Here is a 20,251-nt window from a genome sequence, read left to right on the forward strand (position 1 = left end):
ATCTTTCACCAAACCTACATTTTGGAATTACTTCTATGGCAAGCTCTGATCCTGCCCCTTTTTAGCAAAGTGACACACATGGATGTCCCCCCTAAACAGTATTTCTGGGAGACCCTACCAAAACCCATTTTTGATTTGGGGAGACACAGGTGCTCTGCATTGCAGATGTGAAAACATCTGCTTTATTCCCACTGTTTTTAGAATGAATCCTGTTTGCCTTTCCCATTCTCCTAATTTTATTTTTTTGAACTAGCTTTTACACAATGTTTACAAACAAAGTTTTTGGCCAGTGAGCCATGTCCAGGTGTGTTGTTCCTGGAATAACCAAGCCTTTCTGAGAAACTATGTGATGTTACGTGGTTTACTAAGAACACTATTTGTAAATATGTAGGTATTTATGTCATAAAAAATAAATGACAACATGTCTTTAAAATTACAAGCAGGCCAAGGAGGCAGATGGTGAAATATACATGCCAACACATTATTGCAGACAATCCCCCCCCCCCCCCCCCCAACCCCAATATATATTTACTTACTTTTACGCAGAATTTTAAGTATTTTCTTCATCTGATGTGGCTCCCTCAATTTTAAGTCTGACCAGCGTTTCCTCAGCTGTTCCTTGGACCTGGTGATCCCAAACATCCTCTGCATTCTCCTCGCCACCTTGTCCATAATATGTGCCTTTCGGCGGTTAGGGGTCTTGTATGGCCCTAATTCACCATCATAGTCCTTCTTTCGCATGATGTAAACTAACTCCACCATTTCCTGGAACCGCATATTAGTGGCTTTGTATCTTCTTGGCCTTGATCGGGACGTCCCTGCCTCTGTCCCTTCACTTGTGGCATGAGAGCATCGTGCCCGCTCGTGTGACATCGCCATCTTTCCTTTCCCACAGAGATTATGGGCGTGGAAAAGATGAATTCTTACGCCATGGGCGGAGAAGAGGGCGGCGTTTAATACATACGCGGAGTGTAGAGAATGCAAACAACGTGTTTTCGTCGGTTACGCGGAGAATCTTCGAGCGCATCCAGAACATACACAGTTAACGCCATATTTCCTAAACTCATTGATTAAGGGCCTAGCAAAGGTGACGAGGGCGGGGTTTAATAAATACGCGGAGTGTTTAAAAGGTGCACGCCGTGATTACGCATCTTACGCGGTAATTAGGCGAGCGTGAGAAACGAGGAGCGAGAGACAGGAAGGTAAGGAAATTAAAAATGGGATCAGCAGAGGCCTGGAAAATGTAGACACATGGGATGGGGGTTTGGGCTGTTGGTTGCACCCTTTTTAAGCTATTCTGTCTATGGGGTACCACAATGTTATTTTGGTATCCAAATGCTTTTGGACACCTCACAAAATAGAGATGTGAACAATGCTGTACCTCATTGACAAGTTTTTGAATGGTGTATTCAGATCAGGCAAAGTATTGTTCAAGTGTTGGTTGTACAGAGGTCATTAGGAAGTGTCTTTTATGTCATCCATTGTCAGGGGCATGAGATTTACACATGAAAGAGTGCCTAGATGAATACTGTCATTTGTAAGCATTGTTTAGTTTTCTATATTAAAAATATTTACTGCAATGTTAACAATGGCTCTGCATCTAGCAAATCAATGTTTAGTACAAGCAATGCGGCCGAGCTGCCAATCATTGTCTAAACAAGAGAGACTGTGTTTGTAATTAGATATAGGTAATAAATTTGAAGACACATATTATATCAAGGTCAACGCTGATCCTTTTGAATATTTATTTGTGTTTGGTTTATGTTTTTTGAATCTAGACTCAAAAAGAAATATAATTTTTAGAAAACTTAAATGGACCAACTACAAACCAAGGAAGCTATAGAGGCCTTACTCCAAAAATATCAGGAGACGCCCATCCTGTGGAATTCCAAACACGCATTATATTGCAATAAAGATGTACGAGCGGCAGCACTAGAAGAGCTAGCAAACTATATGCAAACTTGGGTGCCAGGATGCACTGCCAACATGGTGAAGGATAAACTTGCCAACCTCAGAAGCACATACAGGAGAGCATACAAAGCTAATAAAAGCCTAAAATCGGGAGCAGCAGCAAGACAAGCAAAGGAACCCAAACTGTGGTATTATAAACAGATGGCTTTTTTGCGGGACGAAATGGAAGGCAGGAAAACGATGTTGAGTCTTTCTTCCAACCTTTCCTCCATGCTACCTTCCAGCGGACCTTCCCCAGATGACCACAGCCCTGCAGAGTCGGAGGAAGAGGGCCTGGCTGACAGAGATGCAGATCTGCCACCCTTCGATGAGGAGGTATAGTAGTTTCCTCTATATTTCTGGCGTAAATAATTTTTGTTGGATTAATGATTTGATATTGTAAAAGAAAAGCCAAGCTGGGAAAAAGCAAAAAAAAAGGTGTACAGACAAATAGGTGTCAGAGATGACAACTGCAGGGGTCAGAAGTAGAGTGTATTCAAGTAATAATGAACAGAAAATACTAAACTAAAAACATGAAAATGAGTGTGGTTTTATTTAGCGAAATTGTAAAAATTGTTCTTTTTTTTCGACACAGGAAGAAGAGATCAGCCAGGAGGTGGCAGATCCTCAGGTGTCTGTCAGCCAGGAGGAGGCCGGGGTCAGTGGCAGCCAGGAGGAGGCCGGGGTCAGTGGCAGCCAGGAGGAGGCTGGGCCCAGTGGCCTGCAGCAGGTCCCCCCGGCCAGGAGAACCACCACCAGCCAGTCTTCTCCCCCCCAGGTGAGGCCATCAGGCCGAAGGAGGCAGTTGAGGCCTGTGGAGGAGGCAAGCCTCCGCATGATACAGGAGGCAAGCGCCATCATGAGGGCCCCCCTCAACCCCACAGAGGCCTTCAGTGCCTCATTGGCCCACGATTTAAATGAAGGGGAGGAGGACCAGAGAAGACTGGCAAAGGCCCTGATGAACCAGGTCCTTTGGTGGATGCAGAGGGGCCTGCTGACCCCAGAGACTGGGCTATGTGACCCGGCCCGACTTGCGGAACACCATCCTCCTGCTGCCACATCGACCCCACCTGCAAGACCCCGTGTTAGATCCGCTGGAAGGCTGCCTGGAGGGAAGGCTGGAAAGAGGAGGAAACGTTGATTCTCTGCCTTCCATTTCCTTCCACATAAAGGACATCTTGTTTGGACTACCACAGTTTGGGTTCCTTTGTTTCTGTGCTGCTGCTTCATATTTTTGTGTTTGGCTCCTGAGGCTTGGAAGTTTATCCTTCACCATGTTGGAAATGCAAGTTTGCATATAGTTTGCTATCTATTCTAGTGCTGCCGTTCTGTTTAGTTTTTGTGATGACATTTGCCTGAATAAAAGGCTTTTTGCTTTCATTTGAAAACATGTCTATTGTTTGTTATACTGTGGGGATTATTAGGCAGCAAACCTTTAATAAATATACAATGGGTCATTTACAAAGGACACACTCCTTGGGGGGGGGGGGGGACATTTGGTGTGCCAACATGGTTTAATATTCTCAAATGAAACACTAAAAAAAAAAAAAAAAAAAAAAAAAAAAAACAATTAAAAAAAAAAAAAAAAAAAAGAGACATAACTAGAAACAACAAAAAACAAAAAAAGATGCACATTCCTTTACAAAAATGACTACTATAAATTATGGAGGACCACCAACCAAAACACACGTCTGGCATAGAAAACATTATTAAAGGATTACATCACAAGCAAGAAATGTAACATTTCAGTATGGGACAACTCTATTGAAATTGCATCAGCAAGAGAACGGGGTTATTCTAGCAAGTGAAGAATTAATAAAACGAGGCAAGAAAATGTGGTTTAGTGCGCCTTTTTAAGACATTGTTCTCTTGCTAGAATAAAAGGTTTCTAATGACGAATGTGCCATATCCCAAACAAACGCGAGTTTTACCTGAACGAGCGCTCCCGTCTCCTCATTTGGACTGAGCATGCGCGGGGTTTTTGTACGCTGCTTTTGTGTACAGACGACCGAACATGTCTGACGGACACGATTCCAGCAGACTGTTTTAAAGCAAGACCAGGAAACAGTTGTTCGTTGGAAAACGGTCTGGCCGACGATTGTTTGCTAGAATCCTGTCCGTTACTGCCTACACACGAACGAACATGTCCGCTGAAACTGGTCCGCGGACCAGTTTCAGCAGACATGTTTGGTCGTGAGTACGGGGCCTCAGGGGTTAGAAAGTCGCCTTATACGCCGGAAAATATGGTACTTTTTGTATGCATCCATAATCATTGTGAATGCAATCACACACCTACCAATGTTTTAGGATGGAAAGAGGGACTTCTTTTAATGTCAAAAATTTTAAGCAAAAGATACCCATTTAATACAGCTTTTATCGCAATTCCCATTATTTCAGAAGACAAAGCAAACATAATCCATAACTAGTATGCTATTTATAGAATCCCACAAAAGGATTCCACAAAAATTCAAAGCACTATAATACATATTGTGTTATGTTGTGGTGCATATTAAAGGGCAACTAATGGTTTTGTGTTAATATTTTAGTTTCTATACAGTATATGGTGGCTTTTAAAAGTATTTGCTCCCTAGAAGTGTTTTTATTAATGTTAAGTCACCTTTCAGAGAACTGTTTTAACTCTGACAATAAAGTATATTTTTCTGATGGTAAGTATGAAATTCACTTTGATTCAATGTTCTATAACAATAACTTTTTATAGGCCCTGTATATAAAATTATCATTTAACGACATAACAAATGATTGCCCAGAGCACTATGATTTTACTATAACATAAGGCTGCATCACTACTATTTCATTCACTGTGCATGTAAATTTCAGTTTGAGCTATTAACAATCTTTTTACAACAAAGGAGACAGATGGAAATGTGTGAAAAGGAACCTAACACTCCACCCGCTGGCTAAAAATAATAATACAAAATATTTATATTCAATATTTTTTTTTTTAATTCTTAAGGTCATGAGTACATTTAACTAAAGAAAAGATGTACAAGGCCAGCCCATATTCTCTGTGGAAGCATCCGTTTCTCTCTTTTTATGCTAGTATTTAAAAGTTTATGGTAGAAATATACAATCCACGTTTGCAATTTGGATGGTTAAGAGAAATACTGTAAAAAACACTTTTAATAGCTAAACAATACAGTAATTTAGGGCTTGTGTCAGTGGCATCAGTTTTGAGATCATTCATGCCAGGTATATTTAAACTGCAGTTGACATCCTTCTGACTTGCATTTGACCTGTTTCATGGACTTGTTTGAGAATGCAAAACCCATCGGAACTGAACATGAGCTTATCTACATATGCCCTTAGGCATATTTGTAGAGCAAACCATATATAGCAGGGGTGTCAAACTCAACTTCATCGTAGGTCGCATCAGCATTATGATAGTTCTCAAAAAGGGCCGGTTGTATTTGTAAGATTAGATGTCCAGCACATCCCCTCCCCTTGCATTAGATGTCAAGAGCCACCCCACCATCAGAAGTTGAGTCCCCCACCCTCCCTTACATCACAGTGCATCCCCCTTTCCTTTTGCTGCTGCTGGGAAGAATCTGGATGCATTACTTGAAAGCAGAAATTAAGGGTCTGAAGGAGGACCAGAGGAGCGCTGCAGCTGCAGGAGAGGTGCGAGGGCCACATGAAATGGCCTGGAGGGCCAGATTTGGCCCGCGGGCCTTGTGCTTGACACCTGTGATATAGAGGGATACTTGTGAAACATAGCTGGACTGAGAGCTTTGTGTTCAATATACTGTATATGTTTATCTTCTGAATTGTATTACTTTTCTGAATGCTGTATATAGTTATTGTAGAAAAAAAAATAGACAAATTGGCACTAAAAGCAGACAAGCAAAAACCTTTGTTTTGCAGAGTGCACAGATCCCCCATGCTGGGCCTTATATCAGACAATATGAGATGGGGCAGACTGAATTCATTTTAATGCAGCTTAGTGCAGATCTAATTAATTCCATTAACACACGTTACTGCTTATTTTAAAAATGTTTTAACAGTTCAAGTTATCGTTAAGTATATTCCTGCTCTGCAGATGAAATGTGTGTTCAATAAAATTGTATGTTAAAATTAAACTGTTCGCCTTTTTACACATATAGTCTCAGATCTCAAAATGTTAAAGAACATAAGAGATAATAAGAGATAATAAAAATAAGGTCACTGTCTATACTGATCTCCTGCTTGAAATGCTAATTCCCTGGTCCTCTCTTGTGTTAGTACTTTCCAGTAGTCCATAGAGGGCGCAGGGGCACCACCTCACCTATACATGCGTCCCCCCCCTGATCTACATATCAGTGGCGCTGGACCATGGATTTAAATGTGGGGTGGGTGTTTTTTGAAGCACCTGATTAGAGCCAGAGGCTCTAATAGGCTTCAAAAAAGGGTGGCCTCGGAGCGCAGAGCATTGCGCTCCGAGGCCACCCAGGTGTGTGACCATAGCAAATTAATTTTCGCTATTTTTACACTAAAGTTCCTCCCCGCCAATCAGGAGGCAGGTCTAAGAGACCTATTTCCCGATTTGCCAAAATGTCAGGTGATCCTATTGGATGCCTAGCGCTTTGGCGGAAGAGGAGACACACAGTGGAGGAAGCTGGAGTAGCGGACACTGGAGCTATCGCTGCCCACACTCCAGTAGAGGAAGAGAGGATGCCACAGCCCCGCCGATAATTTCCAGGCCACCCAGGGGAGGGGGGTTTCAGTGCCGTGCCATTCCACCAGGGGGGTGTGCTTTGTTTTCCGCCCCCCCAAAAGAAGAATCCACAAGCCACCGCTGGTACTTTCTGAGTTACAAGAGTAAAGGCAGATGAAATCTAGAATACAGAGTTGCATTTTTGCTTGGGATCAGTGACTCAGAAATGATTGAAGCTTTTGAAATACCATAACAGGCAAGCAATTCACATTTAAAATAGGAAGTTTAGTAATGTAAGTAGGGTTGGCATATGTCTGTTATTTAACTGGAAATTTCAGTTTATATAACTGGTTTATAAAAATTCTATGCAGAGTTACTGGTCTGGGGGGCACTTCATCTTTCTGATCTTACACTGTAGTTCCTGTGCAAATGAAGCCTGCAAGCACTGTTTGCACACTTAATTCATAAATGTATTGTGACATTATTGTTACAATGTATTTTGTTTAGTACTCCTAAGCAGATCAAGAACTAAAACGTGTGCATATGGTGAACTTGACTGCACAATTACACTTCAAACAGTGGCGGCTGGTGTTCCACTCTTTTTGAGGGGGGGGGCGTCAAGCAATCCACCTGACCCCCCCTCTGTTCAGTCAATCGATCAAACCCCCCCATCACTCTTACAATTTGCGAACAGCCCCCCCCTGTGGTTCATTCATCAGCTCATCAGCCCTGCACTTACCCAATCCAGGTCGTGGGGAGCTTCGATGGCCTCCCCCCTCATCTCCTCCTCGGCGGCTTCGTCCTGCTTCTGCTCCCAGCTATTACGGTCGATTCTCCTCTCGGCCAATCGAGTCATAATACCCGCTTCCTGATTGGCCGATTCATACTGACACTATACGAGTCTCTATTGCTCTGCAATGCACACTGCTTTTTTTATATAGGTACATCATATGAAAACCTTTATAAATACAGCAGTGTGCATTGCAGTGCAATAGAGACTCGTATAGTGTCAGTATGAATCAGTGAGAGTTTCTTATGATGTTTTGTTGTTGACCTTTGCTGTACTCTCTTCTATACCTTACTAAAATGTATTACTTATAAAACAAAAAAAAAACGTTCAGCACAACTCTAATACCGCGTACACACGATAATTTTTCGGCATGAAAAAAGCGACATTTAAAAAAAATGTAATTTAAAATGATCGTGTGTGGGCTTCACATAATTTTCGGGTTCTGAAAATCGTCAAAAAAAAAAAATTCGTTGTTCGTGTGTGGATTAAAACGACGTTAAAAACCTGCACATGCTCAGAAGCAAGTTATGAGACGGGAGCGCTCGTTCTGGTAAAACTACCGTTCGTAATGGAGTAAGCACATTCATCACGCTGTAACAGACAGAAAAGCGCGATTTGTCTTTTACTAACACAAAATCAGCTAAAGCAGCACCAAGGGTGGCGTCATTTCGCATGGAACTTCCCCTTTATAGTGCCGTCGTACGTGTTGTATGTCACCGCGCTTTGCTAGAGCATCTTTTAAAGACGATCGTGTGTGGGCAACGTCATTTTAATGATGAAGTTGGAAGAAACAACGTTTTTTCTAGATGCTATAAAACGTAGATTTTTACATGCCGAAAAATGATCGTGTGTACGCGGCATAATAGTAAAAAAGGTTTTCATACATTTTTTTCTAATTTTTCAGTTCTGCAGTGACTCAAAGGTGACAGCCTGCATATTTTCTTTTGAAAGCTGTTAAATTCAATTCAATTTAAATGATGAATACAAATGTTATAAAATATGATGTAGAGCAACTGCCTGAATCTCCAAACAAGTCGTTACATTTGGAAAGAGGTCAAATTTTATGCATGCAATAATTTGCCCTAGTAAGTAAATAATTCTAATGGACTTCAAGGACAATGCCATAGTGAGAGCAGCACAATCACTTGGATTAATCGTTGAAAACAGAATTCTGTAGAACGGTACGGTGAAATTATTTATGTGTTTATTCATTTCCAAACAAGTTCATGTCCACTTTTGCTTTGGAAAGGTCATTGAGCTGTTATGGGGTTGCCACCTAGTGTTCAGAGTTGAAACTATCTTCATTCATTTGACTGTATATGTTATCATCATAACTATTATTCATTTAAGTAATATAGGTTGAGTGTTTCTCACACAGGGCATATAATTCTGAGGAACAACTAACATGCAACCACAGAAAGTAACTAAAATGCTTTACTGCAAAAAATAAAAGATATATTGCTTTTGTGCACATTACAGCATATGCTTACTTTATAATATTGGAGGCAAGTATACAATATCATGTTGTATGGATACTGCAAAAATAAAGAATGGTCTTGCAACCAATAACTACAAACCATTCAAGTGGACCTGTCCCATATACACAACTTCAGTTTTGTGGATTTTACATATAATCATTCAATGGTTTCACTAAAAGCTATTAGTGAAACCATATACTACCTAATAGCCTCTTTCGTGCCTCAAGCTGGAAGATATATAGCTTCCGACTGTCCCTCATTTAGAGAGCCTGTCCCTCTCTTGCAAACAAATCACTCTGTCCCTCCTTTCTCAATTTTTGCTCTTTTTGGTGCGTAGGATAGACCTTTAATGCTTTCTGCACTCAATCACTATTCCAGCCTCTAAATGATTGATTTTGTTATCCTAACATGCCATTATACATGAAAATAGTGATAAAAAAATGCATGGTTGGTTTAACCAATCAATTTTTCCAAATAATTCTTATTCATCTGCATAGCTAGGAGGTTTATAGCTCATTTATATGTTTATAGTAGACCCTTCAATTACCTTCTATGTGCTTGGCTGCTGCATGACAGTCACACTTTACAGAGACAATTAATAAACTATTTATATCAGTAGAAGAAGAAACCAGTACACAAACAGCACAATGCAACAATGCACACCCCTACATCACCTTGCTACCCAATGGTAGCGGTTTTGAATAGAGCTAACATAAGGTATTAGGTTTATATTAGGGACAGATAGCTTTGGCTATAACATTATAGAAGAGGGAAGAGGGGGGTGGGCAGAGGTGGAAGGGTGAAAGGACCAAAAAGGAAGGACAGAGGAAAAAGAGAAGAGTACCTCAACTCATCTTCAGGTTCAATTTCAAGGAGGAGAAAATTAGTTTACCCATTCAGGTTTTCAGCATCAATTCTGGTGGACCAGACCATGTCAAACTTTTTGGGACAATTTCTACTCTCAAAAATTAATTTGTATAGTGGTAGAACTGCATTAACCACAGACAGCCAACTATATAGTTACATAGTTAATCGGGTTGAAAAAAGACACAAGTCCATCTAGTTTAACCATAAAAAATAGATAAAATAAAAAAATTCGTACAATCCCATATACCCAATTTTATACCCACAGTTGATCCAGAGGAAGGCAAAACACCCTAGAAGAGCATGCTCCAATTTGCTACAGCAGGGGAAAAAATTCCTTCCTGATCCCCTGAGAGGCAATCGGATTTTCCCTGGATCAACTTTACCTATAAATGTTAGTACCCAGTTATATTATACTACTAAATTACTAGTGAGAATCGGCGGATTGGACTGCTTCCATCTAAGGATAATCTCCCTGTGTGCATAGCAGAGTGTAAAGAATAGACATCATTTCTTATATCTAGAGGCTACAATATCTTTCCTAATACCCAATAGTGCCAGGCGGGGATCAAGCTGCAGAGACTAATCACAAAGCTCGTTCAGATCTGAAATTACGGATCCCCAATACGAGTGGATAGCCGGGCACTGCCACACTAAATTAAAAAAGATTCCAGCAGAGGACAGACAGCGCATACAGATATAACTAATCTGTGGGTAAATAACTGCCAACCTTTGAGGGGTATAATCAGGGCTGCTGTTAGAAATCACAGGGACCCGTACAGCCTACCTGGCAGGGCCCCTCCTTCCGAATATATCAAGACCATATTTTTACAAAAAATACACTAAAATCATTATTAGTGGACACAAACATAACGGAGAACCTGTGTGAATTAGCCCTTTTTTAATTGTCATCACAGTGACAGGGGGGCACATGGGGAGAAATTGGCTTCCAGCTGCTGCAGAGAGACACACAGGGCATCTTTCTGTAATTGCCCCTCTGCCTCAACCGCACTGATTCCCCCTGCTGTTCGGGCCCCTCTGTGTGCCAGGCCCCCTGCAGGAGGACAGGTGGTCCCCCCCTATCAGCGGCCCTGGGTATAATACACCCTATGAAGGAACTTCAACTGGATGAAGGGGTCCCTTGCTGAAATCATCGTCCCTATATAACAGTCTACACAGTCCTCCCAGTCATCAGTAGTGAGCTCTGGTATATTCGCATTTCATCTGTCAAAGTTCTACTCAAGGTGTCTGACAAAATAAGATATAAGGAGGATAGGGGTTTGTCCAACAATCTTGATATCAGCAGCCTCTCAATCCGATCAGGCTCCAGAGTAATAGCTTCTCGTAACTGAGCCCGAAGAGTATGATATAGCTGAAAATATCAGAAGGACATAGCTAGAGGCAGAGTAAATGTATCCCTTAGTTCAGCAAAGGAGGAGATTCGCCCCTCTTTTATAACATGTTTTCAGTTCACAATGCCCTTAGCCACCCATAGTCGAGGCTCCGGGATCTGAGTGAAGTGTTGCAAATTGTGATTACCCCAAAGAAGGGTGTGAGGTGAGAAAATGCCCTCTGACCTATAAATTCCCCTAGCTTGTACCCACACTATAAGTGTAGTGTGCATAGGTCTGGTGACCCATTGGTCCACGGGAGACTAAATTAGTCAATACTGCGTAGGAGCCTAGCAGGGCCACCTCAAGTGTGACTGCTGAGTTTTGAGTAGACTGACTGAACCACCAGCGAACCATAACCAGCACTGCAGTGCAGTAGTATCATTGCAGGTTAGGGAGGGCGAGGCCCCCCTGAAAGAGGGGTAGCTGAGCGAGCCCATCTAGGGATCTTACCTGTCCATACAAATGAAGTAATGATACTATCCAGCCTGACAAAAGTTGCCTTAGACACGGGGACTGGGGTGTTCCTAAAAAGATAAAGAAATTTCAGTACATAAAGCATTTTAACCAAATTCACCCTAACCACAAGTGACAACGGCAGAGTGCACCAGGTCTGGCACTTACACGCAAATTGGGAGATCAGAGATACTAAATTATCCTCTAGGTAGGCATCCAACTTATTTCTCACTCTTATCCCCAAGTACGTGAATTCCTCTACCCACTACAGTGGCATATGTGTACCTCCTCTCGAAACCGAGGGATGAAGTGAAAAAAGGGCTGACTTCCCCCAATAAATACAGACCCCCGAATAATGACCAAACTGGTCTATAATATGCAGTGCAGCTCGTAGGGATGAACCTGCAACCTGTAAATACATGGTCTGCATTAAGTGATAGCTTTTCGTGCAGGGGGTCTTCCGGTATTCCCTTCACCCTGGGGTCAAGCCGCAGGAGAATCGTCAAGGGTTCAACAGTCAGGGCACATAACCCTGGGAAAAGAGGGCAGCCCTGTCTTGTCCCTATAGAGAGGGGGAAGGGATACAATAGCACCCCATTAACCCTCACTTTGGCCTTGGGTTGCGGTACAACTGCTTTACTAAACCAATGAACTTGGGCCCAAACCCAAAACACTCCAACACTCTCCAGAGGTATTCCCATTCGACAGTCATATGCTTTTTCAGCGTTGAGAGAGGCCACCACTCCTGGGAAATCCTTTGTCGCCATATCAATATGAGTAAACAGCCGTCTGATGTTTATATCGGTCCCTAAGCCAGATTGATCGGAGTGTGCCAGGGCAGTGATGACAACTAATTTGACATCTATATTCAATGATGAAATAGGACGATATGAGGCACACTGTTCCAAATCTTTCCCTGGTTTGGGCACAACCACTATCACCGTTTCTGACATAGTCAGAGGTAGACATTCCTCCTGTAATGAACGTACTAACATGGAGTGGATTATATAAAATTTTCTTATGCAAAAGTGCAAAACATATTATATTCATAAAGTGCAAAGTGCATAAAGTGCTCCTGTCCAAACAGTTCATGCATGCCAGTGTCCCACACTGGAAAGAGCGATCCTGATGCTCAGACATTCACCGTTGTGACACCTTCACCATAAATCAGATTGGGGCTTACGAGACCACCAGCGATCTTCCTTACTGCAATTTTTTCCTGGTCAGGGATGTACACAAGAGGAGAATTCAAGCTATCCCCTCCTGTAGTCTACTGTAGTCCTGCAGGTCTTTAGTCAGAGCACATTGCTGCTCACTAGAAGCCCTCACCTCAGCCTCACCCAGGTCAGCTTTTTACTCTTCTTTGCACTTGACCTATCAAAAGTTGGTACTGTCCTCTATTGAAAGCATTAAAGGCATCCCAAACAACCGCCTCTGCAGCGGTGTCAGAGTTAAGACCCCAATATGTAAGCGATTGCAACTGAAACACATTATCCACCTCCGGTCTGCAATCCAATATCTGGAGAGTCTCCACAGCTTGTCATTCATATTTTGGGATAATGAGATCTGCACCAATACTGGTGCATGGTCAGAGATCCCTCTAGGCAAGATCTTAGCCTGTTGAATCCTGGAGAGAAGAGGACCCCTGCATAGGCCAGGTCTATGCGGGAGAATGTTTTGTAGGTGGCGGAATGGCACATATATTCTCTAGAGGCCAGATATTTCCACCTCCAGACATCCAGTAGACCATAAGGCCTCGTACAGACGACCGGATCTATCCGCTGGGATTGATCCGCGGATCAGTTCCAACAGATAGATCTGGTCGTCTGTACATCTCCCAGCGGACATTTCCCGGCGGATAAAAATCCAGCCGACGGATTCCCAGCGGATAAAAATTTTGTAGCATGCTACAAAATCTATCCGCTGGAATCCAGTCCAGCGGACTGATCCGGTCGTCTGTACAGACTCACCGGATCAGTCCTTCCGCTCCCCTCCCTCGCATGCGTCGTAATGATTCGACACATGCGTGGAAGTATTTACCTTCCAGCGTCGCTCACGGCGCTGCGTCATCGTCGCGGCGACGGCGCGACGCGTCACCGCGGATGTATTCCGCGCGGATTTCGATCTGATGGTGTGTACAGCCATCAGATCCAAATCCGCCAGAGGATTTATCCGCTGGAAACGGTCCGCCGGATATCCTCTCGTGTGTACGAGGCCTTAGTCTCCGCCCAACATACCAATTTCATAGGGGGGTTCTTATCAGCAGAGAGTCTGTCCACTCCAGGATCCTGAGGCATATTAAAGTCTCCCATGATCAGAATATTATTTGTAGCACAATTATCCACCAGCGTATCTTATGAAGTAGTTTAGTTGAGGCTGGAGGCGGAAAGTATAAGTCCACCAGCACCAACTCCAGGCCATCAATCACAGCATGTACCAGCACGTACCGCCCATCTGGGTCCAACTACAAATGTAATAACTGAAAGGGCAGCGACTTCCGAACTAAAACTATCGCCCCTCTGGCAAAGTAAGAATAGCTGGAATAATAATAAATCCCTATCCAGGTTTTTTTTTTTAAGGCTGAGTGTTTTACTGTCCATCAAATGGGTTTCCTGGAGGATAAATACTGTATATGAGGATCATGATCCTCCAGGAAGCATAACACCAAGAACCGCTTAACAGGAGAATTGAGCCCTCGTGTGTTCCATGATACTGCATTAAAATTAGCCATAGGAACAAGAAATAAGAGTTATTGTCTAGGAGCTCAGCATACTTACGTACCCAGATGGAGCGGCAGCACCCAAACCTTAATACCAATAATACATTGGGGGTTATTTACGAAAGGCAAATCCACTTTGCACTAAAAGTGTACTGCAAGTGCACTTGAAAGTGCACTGAAAGTGCAGTAGCTGTAGATCTGAGGGGGACATGCAAGGAAAATAAAAAACAGCATTTTTGCTTGCACATGATTGGATGATAAAATAAAATACCACCCACTGCGCCAAAGAGTCAACTGAAATGTGCATTTTTAAGAAATAACAAAACAGGTAACACAAAACCCAGAAACATTTCCCCCACCCCCCTCCCCGCCAAACCCCTTAAAATTGAGGGAGGCCCAAATCCCCAAACGGTTCATGTAAAACTTCACCCCTCGGGGGAAGTGTGCTCAAGTGGCAAAGGGTCTGTTGCCAAAATGAGAAAAGACAAAGTTAAACCAAAACAAAAAAGGGTAAGGAGTCCTCAAGAAGGCACATCTGGTAATCCAAATAGGTGCAGGTCACCCAGCATTACTGGGGATACAAAGCTTGAAGGAACAAGTAACGTAACAAACAAAGAAGTTATCAGCATATTCAAGTGTCTCCGGTCTCTCAGAGGTCTGTCAAGAAGGAGAGGTATATAAAGGGAAGAGAGGGTCCATCTCCTCAAAAGCAGGATCTGTAGTAGTTTCCTCACCAAAGGACCCCCCACGAGCACAAAAGGCATAATGTACTTTACCCAGTGACGAAAAGAGATCCCTCAGCTGGCAGAGAGACAGACAAACACCCAGGCATGGATAAACACAGGCCTCCCTAAATGCCAGATCTCGATCACGAAAGTTCAGCAACTTAAAAATAAAATTACGAGGAGATGCCCCAGGGGGTCACCTATTGGGTGGGATACAATGATCTCGCTCTACAGCAAAGTGGAAGAAAAGTTGAGCATTAGGCAGGAGCTGTCGCAGGAGATTCTCCATGAACTCTGTATAATTTTCACCCTCTGACCCCTCCGGTAAGCCCAGATACGCAAATTGTTACGCCAATTTCATTTTTCAGCATCCTCTGCGTGGGATTTAAGATGCTTCACCTTTACCTTGAGGTGTGTCCGCCGAGTGATCCCTCTGCACATCCTCTGCCATGGAGAGCCACTGCTCTGCCCCTGTTAAGCAGCCCAGAAAGGTATCCATATCCCTGTGGGTATAGCCCAGCTCCAAATAGACATGGTCCATCTTTTCAGTTACTGTAGCGTGACAGGCATAAATTGCCTGCATCAGAACCTGGAAGTCTGCTGAGCCCTCAGCCGCAGAGCACTCAGCAGCAGAGCCCTCTTCCCCATCTGTGAAGCCATGCTGTGGGTTGTAATGGCGGAGGAGGTTCTCTTCACTTCTTATTTCTTCTTAAAGCCTTTGTACGGGCTAACAGGATGAGCGCTGCGACCCCTGCACATACCCACCAGACCCACGGTGTTAAAGAGAAAATAGAGAGACACCGAATTTCACTCCTGCACCGATTCAGCTGTAGGATTCTTAGCCTGGTCAGCGGAGCTGCATGATCACACGTCCGCACACATCTTGAACACGCCTCCCTGCAACCCATCTTTAAATTTACTTTAAATTATATTCTTATTTTCCAAAAATAATCCATACATATCCACTACTTAATGGCCTTGTGATCTATTTTTCATTAAATAAGTTCTTACTGTGTTTTTCTGCCTCCTTATTCTCTGTAAGCTCCCAAACCTCTAATTTTTCCCTCATGTTTGAATGAGAGGTTTACACTTGTTGTTGTCACGTGCGTTGCTTTAAACATGCTATCCATTCCATAGTCCATAGTCCCTAGTCCCTAGGCCATATTGGGAGTGATTAAGAGAGGGCGGCAATGTTCCCACATACAGTAGGATCATAGAGAATAAATGTAGCCCTACCTGTAACAGAAAATCAGATCACAGCAGCTTTAAATAGAGAAAAACATTTTTTGGACATTTGGAGGTGTCAGAGAGCAATAGAAGATACTTTTCTGAGTTAAGAATACATAAATTAAACACTTCAGCCCCGGGAAGGTTTTACCCCCTTCATGACCAGGCAATTTTTTGCAATACAACAATTGCGTGTACATGCGACACCTAACCCAAACTAAATTTATGTACCATTTACTGTAGGAGATATTCATTTGACCTACAGGTAAGCTTTATTATAAGCTTAACTGTAGGTCAAAATAAAAATACAGCATTTAGTACTACTTTAATGTGCAGCATTGTATAAAAACATAATAAATAGACAACAATGTATACAAAAATGTACAAACATATATGTGCAACAAAATAAAAAAAATAAAAAATGCATTAACAGATGTGTAAATATATATATAAAATCATGTTACAGACATTTTTAGCTAAACAAAATCAGCACAAAATAAATGCTCAACAACAGATTCTTAAAAGATCTAAAGTCTTGTTTTTTTGTTTTGTTTTTTAAACAAACATGTCATACTTACCTCCTCTGTGCAGTTGGTTTTGCACAGAGTGGCCCTGATCCTCTTCTTTTAGGGGCCCTCAGCGGTGCTCCTGACTCCTCTTCTCGACTGCCCTCTTGGAGAGACGCTCTGCCTCAGGGACACTCATGAGGGCACGCTCCGATGTCCTGCTGCTGCGTCTATTGACACAGACTGCCCCTGCCCCCCAGCTCCCGCATCATTGAATTTGATTGACAGCAGTGGGAGCCAATGACTGCGCTGCTATCAATCTGTCCATTTAGGACCCAGGACACCAGCTGGAGCTGGTGAGTTCGTCCCCGTCGCTGGAAAGACCGGGTTCAGGTAAGTACAAAGGGGGCTCTGGGGGGCAGCTGCATCACAGGAGATTTTTCACCTTAATACATAGAATGCATAAAGGTAAAAAATCTTGATGGTTTACAACCCCTTTGAGAGTTTAAGAAGAGGATTGTGACTGTCAATGGTTGCTATGGGTTATTCCACACTTTTCCCACACAGTTACTGCTGTGTACCGATATATTGAACTACGTAAATCAATCATCAAAAACTTGCAGTGCACAATGCACACAGGGGCTATTAATTGCTCAGAGAATATGAAAGATAAATGGATTCTGAAAAAAAGTACAAGTAAAGTTTATGTTTCTACTGTAGTCTACAGACAGAGATTTACCGTGAAAGCGGTGAGAGGCCTGGATGTATTTGTAATCATGTGTGTTGTAATTGGCAGACTGGCATATGAGTCACCAACTAAATTAACTGAAGTTTCCTTTAGGGAAAAATGTAATCACTTAGCACATGGATACATTTCAGTAAATTAACTTTTTCGGTGCTATAGCCTACTACAGTTCCTTCTAGGTCTACTGGATCTGGTGGCTCTGAAATCATTTTGTAGAAGAGCTACTAAGTAAATAAAGTCATCCTTCTCATACATACATTGATTTGAACAATTATTAGCTGAATAATCTTTTTTTCCCACTTAGATTTGATAGTTTTTATGAATTAAATAACCTTGCAGAGCTTCTGGGCAGTTCCAGCCATAATACACAAACAGGGCTCAAAAAGGTTGCAGTTGCAACTGGTACACTACCATAAGGCCTCCTTACCAAATCTATGCATTGTGACATTACAGTACATGGAATGCTCATGCAATGCATGCAATGGATACCATTGAATGGCCCCTATGCCCCACCTCACCTAAATCCAAGAGAACACCTCTGGGACATTATGTTTCAGTCCTTCTGACGCTGCCAGTTTTCACCCTTAGTCTGTTCAGGAGCTCAGAGATGCCCTGGTTCAGATCTGGGAGGAAATACCCCAGGACTATAATTCGTTGTCTCATTAGGACCATGCCCCAATGTTGTCAGGCATGCATACAAGCACTTGTGAGCCAAACAAATTATTGCAGCACCATATTAAGTTGCTGCAATAAAATTTCAGCACAATGGACTAGCCTTCAGCATAATTTTTTCACTTTGATTTTTGTGGTGTCTTTGAATTCAGCTCTCTGTAGGTTGATAATTTTCATTTCCATCAAACAATGTGGCATACTTTGGTTCCTACACACTACCCAGTCCATATCAGTATATATATATCCAGCATGATATTTTTCCCCATTGAGATCTGATGTGTTTTCAAAGTGTTCCTTTATTTTTTTTGAGCAGTGTATACGGTATTGTAACGGAATGACCCGTGACAAACAGAGACTTTGGAAGGATGAGGGGTACTCCTGTACCGGCGTCACCAAGGAGTCTTATGTCTAGGGTCACCTTATGGCCAATAGGGACATAGGGTGACTGAGAAATGATATCAGAAATTACAGGACAGGGGACATTACTGATAGCTCATATTAGAGGATCTTGAGATATTGCAAAGTGTTGGTTTATTCTGACGCTACCAGTCAATAGAATGTCTCTTTTTAATGCTTAGCCCTGGCTAGTGAGTTGTTAAATGAGGCTGGCTCTTGAAAGGCCTTTCATTGTGTAAAGCCTATTGATGCTCAGGTGTGAATACCTTTCTGTCTGGAATGTTTAGCAATTAGCCATCTGAAGGTGTTTTGAAGCCCCCCAGGGTGTGATGTGTGGGTGGAGAGCTTGATTGTTCCTGTGATCACTGAAACATGCCTTGAAAACTGTATATAAACTTGAGAGCTAACCATTAAAAGTGTTCATACATTTGAAACCAGAAACAGAGCAAGTCTCGTTATTCTGGGAAATGGGATGTCTGATGTCTGTTGGATGGTTGGAGTGTCAGATAAGCTGTCATGGGTTGATGGAAGGTCGTAAACGGTGGTGACCGTTACCGGTATATATATATATATATATATATATATATATATATATATATATATATATATATAAAAAATAAAAGAATAAGGGATGTCATATGCTTAGCATATTTAACGTTTAGGGCTGCTCTGCAGTGAAGACAAATTGCAAACCGCAATGTCTCTTCATATTGGTAGTCAGTGGGGAAATTAACTTTTACACTAGTTGACAATGTAATGACCCCTACATTAGTGGTCAGTGTAGGACCCCTTACACAGTCGTGTTCATTGGTGGAAGGCCCTATTACACTGGTGTTAAAGTGATAGTAAACTGCCAGAAAAATAAAAATAAATTGTTGCAGGTTTAAAGTGGTTGTTAACCCACATCTATTATATACTCCTATCTGCTCTGTACCATATTAATAATTATCCCTGTGCCTGTGTTCTGTAAAAAATCTGTCCGATTGTACCTAAATGAGTGTGGAGCCCAGGGAGGAGAGGGGAGAGAGGAGAGAGCCGACAATCAGCTGATCGCTGGAAGCTGCACTCATATAGAAACAATTGGGCAGATTTTTTGCAGAACACAGACACAGGGACAATTGTTATAAAAGGTACAGAGCGAATGGGAGTATTTAATAGCAAATATGAGAGCAGCAGAAGCGGGGGGGGGGGGCACTAATACAAGCAGAGACAGGCAGAGAGGGGTGGGGGGAGGAGGGGGGAGAAAGACACAGGAGACAGATAGCAGGCTGCGGACGACAAAGTCACACAAACTGACAGGGTCAGCTGGCAGGATTAGCCAGGTATTTCAGGTGATATGGGGGTCCAAATGACGCAACACAAGCACTGTGCTGTATAACATGCTTTAAGGGAACAGGATCTTTATTTACATTTTTTGGGGTTAACAAATGCTTTAAGTCATAATGTGCCGTATATACTCAAGTATAAGCCAAGTTTTTTAGTCCTTTTTTTTAGGGCTGAAAATACCCCCCTCGGCTTATACTCAAGTCAGTGTACACTGCATTCTTGACAGGCGTCCATTTTTTTAAAAGTCGCGGCTTCCTCCTGGTATTTTGTTCCGTGATAGGCATTTGACACTGTGTTCCGCCTATCACAGAGGTTCTCTCATCCTCGGACAGTTTCCCAGCAGACACTTTGTTCA

Source organism: Rana temporaria, chromosome 2 (genome assembly GCF_905171775.1).
Source record: "Rana temporaria chromosome 2, aRanTem1.1, whole genome shotgun sequence".
In the NCBI taxonomy this organism is placed as follows: Eukaryota; Metazoa; Chordata; class Amphibia; order Anura; family Ranidae; genus Rana; species Rana temporaria.